Source organism: Lycium ferocissimum, chromosome 4, assembly GCF_029784015.1.
Source record: "Lycium ferocissimum isolate CSIRO_LF1 chromosome 4, AGI_CSIRO_Lferr_CH_V1, whole genome shotgun sequence".
NCBI classification, from domain to species: domain Eukaryota; kingdom Viridiplantae; phylum Streptophyta; class Magnoliopsida; order Solanales; family Solanaceae; genus Lycium; species Lycium ferocissimum.
Window position 1 is genome coordinate 3,537,661 of NC_081345.1, and position 12,337 is coordinate 3,549,997.

Below are 12,337 nucleotides of genomic sequence, written 5' to 3' on the forward strand. Positions count from 1 at the left end.
GTTTCGGGCCCGGGGGCGGTCGGGGCGTTTCGGTTGGGGGATTCCCCGGTTTGGGCCCACACATTCTGTTTTGGAGTCCCCCCCCCGATCCGGACCCTACTTTGGTATACTTTCGTTTTGGGTACCCCCGTATATTTGCTCCAGGGACGGGGGGCCCCGCCCCGATAGTTTCTGAAATGCTGTCCATTTGTGGGGGCCGCCGTTTTGTGGGTCGGGGTCCTTGCCCGTATATGGTTCGGTTTGTCCGTTTGATTTCGACCGCCCTTTCCAAGGGGCCCCCGTGGCTCTTGGCCAGTGGCCCATTTTTGCTGAGGTGCCCGGGCGATGTACTTCCCCCCCTTTTGTTTCCCGATGTGATGTTTGACACGGGTGCCCGCTCGGGCACCGCATTTGTATGATATCTCGCTTTCGACTATCGGTAAAAATAATGTCCGTTAAATCCGATCGCCGCGGTATTCGATGATTTGGTTCGTAAGTCCGTTTGGGTGCCCGAGGTAGGGCACAGTCCGCCCACGGAGAATGGGTCGCGACAATCGGAACGATAACTATTATTATAAGCAAATTCAATAAGCGGCAAATGATCATCAGTACTGCCCCCGAAATCAATAACACAAAGCCCGCAAGATATCTTCTAGCGCCCGAATGGTGCGCTCGGCCCGTCCATCGACTCCGAGGGTGAAATGCGGTAAGACTCACCCGAGTCCCCGTGCCTCCGGAATGATCTCCCGAGGATTAGGCCGTGCGCGCCTCGCCGGTACACAGATACGGAACTCCGTGAAGCCTTACTATTTCTTTGATATATAATCTAGCATAATCCTCGGCCTAATATGTAGTCCTAACGGCAGAAAATGAGCCGATTTCGTCAATCCATCACAATAACCCAAATGGAATCATACTGCTGAGTGCGCGGTAAACTTCGCGATTTAAATCCATGTTAATAATTTCCCACTTCAGTCGAATTTGCATTTCCCCGTAATAACCGCCGGGCTTTTGATGCTCAATTTTAACTTATTTGGCAATTTGGGCAATCGGCCGCCGACCGCAATGTCTTTTTTCATGCCGTCCCACCAATACAAACATTAAGATCATGATACATTTTAGTGGAACCGGACGAATAAATACCGAGCATTATGGGCTTCACCCAAAATCGCCGTCGCAGCCCCGCCACATCCGATACACACACTCGCCTTTCACACAATAGTACTCCGTGGGAGAGATTTCAAATCGAGTCTTTTCTTTATTAAGAGCCACATCTCTATTGGACGAGAATAGGATCTTCGAACTGGCCGTTTTTACTTCTTCCATAATGGATGATTTAGCAATTTCTCGAGCAGCAAACCCCGCATTACCGTAATCGCCAAACGGACCCCAAGGTCGGCTAGCGAGTAAATCACCGACCAATTCTTTCTTGTCGATCGCACATCAATCGGATCGCCCATGGATTTTTGACTAAGTGTACCGCCTACGACGTTCGTTTTACCCGATGATACGAGCAATATCAACGTCATAGTCTTTCAACAATTCGAGCATGTCGTGTCGCAGATTCAGCTCCCTTTGCTTAAAAATATATTGGAGGCTTTTATGATCAGTGTAAATGTCAACGTGAACCCCATATAAATAGTGCCGCCATATTTTCAAGGCATGAATTACCGCGGCTAATTCCAGGTCATGAGTGGGATAATTTCTCTCGTGCGGTCTGAGTTGCCGGGAAGCATAAGCTATGACTCGACCGTGCTGCATCAGAACACAACCTATCCCAATAAGAATGTACATCCAACGATGAGACAACATACCCGTCCGGTCCTTCCTTGGAAGAGCTGTGGACCGGAGTTCGTGATTAATCTCTCCCTTCAAAGGTGTGAAATTCGCGCTCGAGCATCCGTCCACCGGAATTTTCTTGCTTTTTGAGTTAGCTTCGTCGGTGGTGCCGCAACAGAAGCAAAGTTCTCCACAAATCTTCTATAATATCCCGCTAGCCCCGAAAAATTGCGTACCGTCTGTCGGTGTGGTGAGCCTAGGCCCGATTACGTACGAATTTTCCGCGTATCGACCCGAATACTATCTCTCGCTCCGACAACATGCCCCAAGAATGCCACAGGTTAACTCGTAATTCACATTTAGAAAATTTGGCATATAGTTTTTGCCGCCGAAGCGTGCCAAGAGCGTTGCTCTTAAATGATTCGAATGCTCTTCTACAGGACCCGGGAATAGACCAGAATATCATCTATAAACACGATCACGAACATATCAAGGAATGGCCGGAATATTCGATTCATTAAATCCATGAATACCGCCGGAGCATTAGTCAATCCGAAGGACATTACTCTGAACTCATAGTGCCCGTACCGGGTCCTGAAGGCCGATCTTTGAATATCGTATTTCGCACCCGTACTCGATGATAACCGTAATCTGTGTCTATCTTCGAAAAAATGTTTTGGCACCCCGCAATCGATCAAACAGACTATTAACTGGGGGGAGGGTATTTATTCTTTATTGTTACCTTATTCAGCTGCCGGTAGTCGATACACATTCGCAGCGAACCATCTTTTCTTTCTTACAAACAATACGGCGCTCCCCGGAAGCGCGTGCTGTACGATAAAAATGCCCTTATCCGATAGATCTTTCGACCTCGCTCCTTTAATTATTTTAATTTCGCCGGGGCCATTCTATACGGAGGAATAGTATATGGCCGGGTATCCGGCAAACGCATCTATAAAGTGAAATCTATTTCCCGTTCGGGGGTAAGACCTGGAAGATCGTGCGGAAATACATCGGAAATTCATTTACAACCGGGGAACGGATCAAGAGTGAAGTTTCGCTTTAGTGTCGTGCGCGCGAACCAAAATGATAAATATATCCTTTCCGAATCATTTTTCCGCTTCAAGATACGAAATAAATTTACCCTTTGGCGATTTGTATTCGCTCGCTCATTCTATGACCGGTTCCCCCGGAAACTCGGAAACGAACTACCTTTTTCTCGGTCCACATTAGCGTAACGTAAGCCAACCACCCATACCCATAATGACATCAAATTCGATCATATTTAATTCTACCAGTGTCGGCTTTGGTACAACGATCACATATAATCACAAAACAATTTTTATACACCCGCTCTGCTATAATAAAATCACCTTTGCGGTGTAGCTACTTCAAATGGCTCGATAGGCTCGGGGAATTATTCCAATTTCATTAGCAGCGCAGCGGGAGATATATGATAACGTAGAACCGGGGATGCGATTAAGGCATACATGTATCGAGAGAAAATCAACAATGTACCGTGACAACATTAGCGAAGCCTCCCGGTCCCCGACGGGTAGCCAATGCATATATGCGGTTCGAAGGACCGCCGGCATCCGAAACCCCCGCGGCACCGACCGCGGCCCGCCGGTGGCGGCGCGCCTCGCCCGGGAGGGCGTGTCCGAACGAGCAGAGATGAACCCGCGCCGATCCCGTCCGTCGAGCCGCACTACCGGGAACCACCCGCCGTCGGACGATCGCGCATAATATGGCCACACAGCCCGCCACAAGAAAACGAACTCCCCGTGTGCAGAAGCACTCCGGATGTGACCTCCCACAATAAGAACGCGGGGCACGGGTGGTCTCGACCGGCCGGAACCTCAGCCCGTCCGTGAACCCCGTGCTCGGGAACTGCCCGCTCCGTATGGCCCCGCACCATCAAATCGCCGCCAGAGATCGCGTACCCCGGCCGGCCCGGAGGAGGATGTCCGTCCGATCGCGCGACCGAGGTCGCCCGCCTGCGGAATCTCCGGCATTGCCGTAAATCTAGCCCTGCTTGGGCGGCCTCTGCGTCCGGAGTCTCTAAAAGGCCCCAGTCTCGCCCGACGCCGTCCTCCACCCCCTCGAGCATAAGCTCGTGGCTCGGGCCGACATCCATATCGATGCGGGACGCCATCGCCATGCAATCGTCAAACTAAATAACGGTCCAACCCGACGCATAGCGGTGCATCCGATCGGCATATCCGCCACCAGGCGGTGCGTATCGCAGCCGCAGAATTAAACCATATTATCCCCCCGGGCCCCCCCCCCCGGGCGGGCCTTCAACCCCCGCCCCCCCAACTCGGGGGCAAAAAAAGGGGGAAAAAACGCCCGAACCCGGGCCCAAAAAGGGGGGGGGGGGCCCTCCCCCGGGGGGGCTCCCGGGGCTCTACCAAAAAGGGCGACATCCCCCCCGTCGGGTTTAACCCCGACGGACCCGCCCCCGAAGCCCCGGGCCCAAACTCAATGCGCGGCCGCACCGCCCCCATAAAGTCAGGGGCCCCAAACCAGACCCGAAAAACTGGGAGGGGCCATTTTCGAACCCCGAACTCGGGAGGCGGCTTAATTTATCTCCCTCGCGGGCCCCCCCTCCCCGAACCCGACCCGCCCCCGGGTGGGGCAAAACCCCAGGCCCCCTCGGTGTCCCATCCCCCCGCCCCGGGGCCCGGGGGGCCCGGGGGGCACAGCGCCCTCCGGGGGCCCCGGCCCGGGGGCCCCTTTCCCCCCCCCCGGGGGCGGAGTGGCCGAACCCCTTCCGAATGTAGCACAATACCGAGGTTCCTGGTCTGTGCGCACGAGCCCGCGTAACCCTCGCGCCCACGACCTAATCTCATCCGCCTTCGCCTTGCCCTCTTCCTCGCGCGGCCTCGTCGTCTTCTTGTGAGGTATCGAAAAACATAACAATTGATCAAAAAGAGTACATCCTAATAACACGGCTAACGCACGATCTAAGATTCAAAGAAAGGTAACACCCTAAATGTCACGTAGCCTCCCGGAAATTTTATAGATGTGGTGCACAACACACCGATAAAAACAGCACTCTACTAGACACGATGCGTGGACCTTTCCGAGGGACAAACCGCTACGATACCACTTTTGTCACGACCCGAACCCCGTAGGCCGTGACTAGTGCCGATCCGGGCACCCGTACATATCTAGCAAACACTACCTCAAACATAACGAACGATCAAATATATAACGAGAAGCCGATAAGGCTATGTTCAAATTTAGATAATTTTTAAAAAAAAAAATTCGGCAGAGTTCCTTTGTTTTATGAACTAACCAAAATAACACACCGCACACGAAATACCAACAAAGGCCACGGGGCCAACAAAAGATCATATACATAAGCGGACGGGCGCCGCGCTGATGGGATCGCCCAACACACCAGATACAAACACAATCATACGGAAATATTAACCCACAAAATATGTCGCATGTACCCTCTGACAGACAAGATGTCCTTATGACGGGACGAGTGGCCCCGCCGTACCCAAATAGTCCAAATATACATAAGGATAAACATGACGAAAATATATACCAAATGTCGCTCCGGATCAAAAGATGAGCAACCCAATATAGCAGAGTGGCCTCATTGGAGGATCGCAACGTACGTACTCGCGGGTACGAAACGCTCGAATAAAGTGGCCCGAAGAAAGGCATGGTATTTAAATCCGGTATGCAAATAGGACGAGAGAAATATATCGAATGATAACAAAAGCCGTATTAAAGCATATGGGCATAGATAATAAATCAAAATCACGCGGCAAATACGCCGGTGGAGATACGGTTTCAAAGAGAAATATATCGTCATACAAATCATATCATAGACCCTAATTTCGATAGGGCGTGATGGGAAATCATATCCGTCATACCCTTACTTAGGCCGAGCGAACCCGCTGACTCTCGCAATACTCATAATCATGCTGGGCCCTCAAATCATGACACAATGCATAATGAAAGCTTTTCATCTTTCTCAAATTAAATAAAATCTGTAACATATGAAACTTGTGACACCAAGTATAATAATACATCGGCTTACATAGCCGCTTACAAAACTGACATCTTATACACACGACACTGTCTGCAAAGTCTCTAACATAACTCCAGATACCATAACAAAAGCACTCTGACTCGGCAACACTCCGGGGGGAAATGGAGCTCGCCAATCCTGCTGGAACATCTTCTACTCATCTGTATGTACCTGCGCGGCATGAAACGCAGCCCCCGAAGAAAGGGGGTCAGTACGGAATATGTACTGAGCATGTAAAGCATGGCAAACAGAAAACGAGGTCATAACCAAAGTAAGGAGTACAGAAAGTGGGCATAATAACGTAATACCAAAATACTTACTCCTGAAATACAAATCATGCATATCAATGTCATGTATCATATCCGGCCCATAATGGAACTGAGTGACATAAGCGAATAATAATCATGTTCATACCGTAACACATCATAATATCATAACTTACCATATGAGATGACATTAACCGATGTGGGATTCGCCTAAACCAATGTGGGATTCGCCTAAACCAGTGTGGGATTGGCCTAAACCAATGTGGGATTGGCCTAAACCAATGTGGAATTTTGCCTCATCATTGGGTTTGCCCCACCATTGGGTTTGCCCCACCACTGGGTTTGCCCCACCATTGGGTTTGCCCCACCACCGGCTCTGATGCCAACTGATCACACTCCATAATACATATGTACATCATATAACGTGTCCCGGCCCTCTAATGAGGGACTCGGTGAATAATATAGTAAGCATGCGCACGAAAACGTGTCCTGGCCCGGGACTCAGTGAAGGATATAGCGGTAAGCACGAGCAGAATAATAAGCAACCACATAAATGCAGTTTATCTTTTGAGACTCGATAAATAAGTAACTAACCAGCTCTAAAGTATTGGAATAATAATCATATTCAATTCTTTCCAACTTTCATTACAAGTCATAGCAAGGAACGTTTCAGCTTTCATGTACATGTGTCAATTTCCGTGATGTAGTTTTTGAAAGTCGAGTATGCTTCTATTCATGCCATTCTTTTTAAGAGTAGGAACTTCTATACATCATTCATTAGTCAATCCTGTAGTAGACTCGTGACAATAGCAATAAAGGAATATAGAATCATAAGTCATGCACAGAACTAGAGAATAGAATTTACCCCAAGATTCATATCATTTCATACTTACGTCTAGGACATGCCAAAAGAAAGAATGGATAACTTTACATACCTCCCGTCATTCAAGAACTCAGTCCAACCACGAACTTCCACAATTAATATGCCAAACCTATAATCGTAAGAATATGCACACGACTTAAGAAGGCTTTCGTATATCGTATATATCAATTGATAACTTAATTCTAAAACGTAACGGGCAGCATCTCCCTTATATCATTAGTATCTCCCAATTTGGTATATCACCACAACAACCCAACAACAAATAAATCTCAACAACACAACATGCATACCATTACAACTTCATAAAACTTTATAAGGAGCGACAAGCTCGAATACGATTATCAAACACACTTCTCCAATTTTTTCTTTCCTTCAAAATACATATCAATGATAACAACGACAATATCCTTAAGTTGCTCCAATAATTTCCAGTCACAACACGACCCAAAAATATACCTCAAATCAGCCCACACAACAACAACAATAATTTATCCGATTTCCCGCAATTAATCTTGTAGTTCTCATCTCATAATTTAGCTATGACCGGGATGAATTTAAATATATCTAGGAGAGGAGAATTATTACCTCGTATGCCAAGAACTAATCTTCTTCCACCTTACTTCCCTTCGAAGAAATCCCGAATTTAATAACACGATAACGGAACAACGAGGTGGAAGTATAGAGCAAAAACCGTACGTTGTGCCTTGAGAAACATTTACATGTTTCATCCTTGAAATGAAAAAAACACTTTGTTTTCTAACAAGAGCTCACGTTGCTGCCCCATCAAACTTTGTTGAATATGAAAAATTTTCAAGATGAAATTAATGCATAGTACTTCACGAAATGAGGCAGCCGTGTATTGTTTACCCAATTCATTCCTAAGGATCTAGTTAGAATTTTTAATTCTCATGACCTTTACACATGTCACTTTAGTAGCTAATCCTTTTGAATGGTCATCATTTTGTGTTGCCACCTCAACTTATAACATGTAGTCAACAGCCCTTTATTTCCATGGTTACACGTGGAAAGAAAAAAAAATAACACTTGTCCATATCATCTTAATTAATACCATAATTAATTTCTTGATCTCAATTTACTTAAATATTGATCACCTTTAACATACTCCACATACCCATTACCATGACCATGTGATATAACACTAGTCCATAGCCTCTTTTACCACACACAAAATATTGTTTTAAATTATAGCCGTCACACTTGTTCATCTTAAATCATTTCGGGATTTCATTCCTTGTATACACCGAGTTCTTGATCTTCATGCTTGAATATGACCAAATTCTCCGGGCTCGGGTAAATTTGCTTATGTTGAACGATTCAATCTTCTAGTCCAAAAATACGGGATATTATAGCTTGGACCGTATTCCATTCAAATAAATTTTGAGCCTCGACGAAACTCATTTTCTTCGATTGGTTTAACTTCAAATCCTTACGATACATGTGTACCATCACTTTAACCACCTATAAGCTTGGGGATAACCTCGTGTCCGTTAGTAGTGTCATTTAACTCGCACGCTCCGACGTACGAAAATACGGGATGTAACAGACACATTCTAGACACTCAGGCCAGTCGGTGACGAGTGCACCTCCCCGATTTGCAGGTAGGAGATTTGATCGCTCCTTTCGTTCAGTGATGTGGTCGAGTTCGAGGGCCTCAGTTCCGCGCTTGGGGGAGACTATAGCCAGAGGAGACCTCCAGTACTGCGATGCATTCAGTGCGGTAGATTACATTCTGGACAGTGTCGCCAGGGTTCAGATGCTTGCTATGCTTGTGGCCAGGTAGGGCACATGATGAGAGATTGCCCATCTATGAGCGGTAGAGTTGGGGTTCAGCCCACAGGATCAGCAGTTGGCTCTTCTTCAGTGCGCCCGGCAGGGCAGACTCCCGTATTCCAGCAAGCCAAAGTAGAGGCCGAGAGGGAGCATCTACTTTAGGTGCCACACAGTCCCGCATATATGCTTTAGCCGGATGACAGGATCTTGATTCCTCCCCAAATGTGGTTGTGTACATTGTCTGTATTTTCTCATGATGTGTATGCATTGATAGATCCGGGTTCTACGCTATCTTATATTACTCCATATGTTGCTAATCGTATTGGGGTGAAACCCGAGCCAATTAAACCTTTTGAGGTATCCACTCCGGTTGGTAATCCCGTGATAGCTAGACAAGTATACAAAGATTGTATGATTGTGATATATGGTCGCCAAACTAAACCTGATTTAGTGGAGCTGGAAATATTAGATTTCGATGTGATTATGGGTATGGATTGGTTGGCCTCATGCTATGCTAATGTTGATTGCCGAATAAAAGTAGTTTGATTTCAATTTCCGGGAGAGCCCGTGCTTGAATGGAAAGGTAATACGGCATCTCCAAGAGGTAGGTTTATCTCCTACCTTAAGGCAAGAAAAATGATAGCTAAGGGCTATATTTATCACTTAGTCCGAGTTCATGACACCGAAGCAAAGTCACCAATTTTCCAATCCGTTTCGGTAGTGAATGAATTTCCAGATGTATTTCCAGATGAACTCCAGGCCTTTCTCCAGAAAGAGAAATTGACTTTGCCATTGATGTGTTGCTGGATACCAAGCCTATTTCTATTCCTCTTTATCGAATGGCTCCGGTAGAACTGAAAGAGTTAAAGGCACAGTTGAAAGGTTTGCTTGAGAAGGGGTTTATTAGACCCACTTCATCACTGTGGGGAGCACCAGTCTTATTTGTGAGAAAGAAATATGGCTCCCTACGAATGTGCATCGACTATAGACAGTTTAATAAGGTGACGTTAAAGAACAAATATCCTCTTTTGAGAATTGATGATTCATTTGATCAACTACAGGGTGCCAAGTGGTTTTCCAAAATAGACTTGAGGTCGGGTTATCATCCAGTGAGAGTTAGAGAAGAAGATATTCCCGAGACAGCTTTCAGAATGAGATATGGCCACTATGAATTTTGGGTGATGTCATTTGGGCTAACTAATGCTACAGCAGTGTTCATGAATGTGATGAATAATGTATTCAAGCCCCTCTTGGATCTATTTGTAATAGTATTCATTGATGATATTCTGGTGTATTCTCGCATAGAATTAGAACATGCAGTCATTTGCGTATTGTTCTTGGAATTCTTCGAACCCGGGAGTTGTATGCAAAATTTTCAAAGTGCGAGTTTTGATTGAATTCTATGACATTCTTGGGCCATGTTATTTCGGATGATGGCATTAGAGTTGACACTCAGAAAATTGAAGCTGTGAGGACTTTGCCAAGGCCTACGACGCCTACAGAAGTTCGTAGTTTTCTGGGGTTGGCAGGTCATTATAGAAGATTCGTAGAGGGCTTTTCATCTATTTCATCCCCATTGACGAAGATAACCCAGAAATCAGCTAAATTTCAGTGGAATGATTCTTGTGAGCGTAGTTTCAAAGAGTTGAAGGACAGATTAACCTCAGCTCCAGTATTGACACTCCCAGAAGGGCCAGATGGTTATGTTGTGTACTGTGACGCTTCGGGTGTAGGGTTAGGATGTGTACTGATGCAGCATGGTAGAGTTATTGCTTATGCTTCGAGACAGCTGCGGAAACATGAAAAGAACTACCCAACTTATGATCTTGAATTGGCTGCCGTTATTCATGCATTAAAGATGTGGAGACATTACTTGTATGGTGTGCATGTTGATATCTATACAGATCATAAGAGTCTCCAATACATTTTCAAACAAAAGGAGTTGAATCTGCGGCAAAGGCGGTGGTTAGAATTATTGAAAGATTATGATGTGAATATTTTATACCACCCCGGAAAAAGCAAATATAGTAGCTGATGCGCTTAGCTGCCGATCAATGGGTAGCTTACGTGGAGTTCCTTCGGAAAAGAAAGAATTGATTCATGAGCTTCACCAATTAGCTAATCTTGGAGTACGTTTAATTGATTTAGGTGGCGCAGGAGTTAGTGTTAGTAATCCTACAGTTTCGTCCTTAAACATGGAAGTAAAAGAGCGGCAATATGAAGATCCTCAATTGAGCCGTTATAGAGATACATTTCATGACAAAGAGAAGTCTCCATTTGAAACTTTTATAGAGGGAGTCCTCAGATACCGAGGTATGTCACGACCCAACCCCGTAGGCCGTGACTAGTGCCCGAACTGGGCACCCGTACACACCCATTAATCAGAAATAACATACGGATAACTTATACAGTAGGCAAATATCATATACATTCAGAATGAGTGAAACGTCGCCCCAAAGGTGTCACAAATGTATGTACAGATCCCAATCGCATCTGTCAACAGATGACATCACACATGAGCCGATAAGGCTGTCATAATACAGGGGGGCGTCCAGCACACAGATCATACGGACACAACTGAAAAGTGATTACCCACAACCCACACATATATGTCTACAGACCTCTAAGAATAATAACAGAATCATATGATGGGACATGGCCCCGCCGTACCCGTGAATAAACATATACACATATGCAATAATGAAGCTCGGATCAAAGTATAGGCTCCGTAACAAGGAGCGCTCCAAGACAACAACAGAACCCTAAGCTGGTGGATCATCCGAGTAAGTATCTGCACCTGCGCGGCATGAAACGCAGCCCCCGAAGACAAGGGGTCAGTACGGAATATGTACTGAGTATGCAAAGCATGGAATTTAGTAAACAGGATCATAGTCAAAACCAGAAGTACAGAAAGTAAATGCAGTATCCAAAATATCAAAATGCTTACTCATAAAAACACAAATCATGCATGGGGCTCTTAGAACTGTGGTCGCCCGCCCGTCGTTGGCGCCACAACACAGCATCACATTGAAGGTTTATATCTCCGTATCCCCGTCACACATCATAACACATCATAACACAGCATAACACCAAATATACTCGGTACCCGGCCCTCTAACGAGGAGCTCGGCGAACCGGACACATCATACTCCGGAATATAACATAGTGCGCACGATACATAATCGGCCCGGGACTCGGTGAAGGATGTAATAACATAATGCACGAGCAGAGTCGTGAGCAACTATATGCAGTTTAAAACATTTTCAAAGACTCGATGGAATAATAAAAAAGAACCATTGTTTTTAAAACAAACAAGGCGATAGTCAAATCAAGTTTCTTCCGAATGTCGTTCGAGAACATATCAAATAGAACTTTGGGACTCGTAGATACGTATCAAACCATATGAAATAGCTTATGAAGATTAAGGGCATAATCGTCTTTACAACCCGATAGAGAAGTAAGTAGTTGACGCTCGAGGGTTAAGACAATAGTCACACCAAATTCTTTCAAAGGTCGTTAATATTACACAAGGGAAAGTCTCGGGGCCCACGGACGAGTATCAAACCAATCGAGTCCATCTACGAAAGT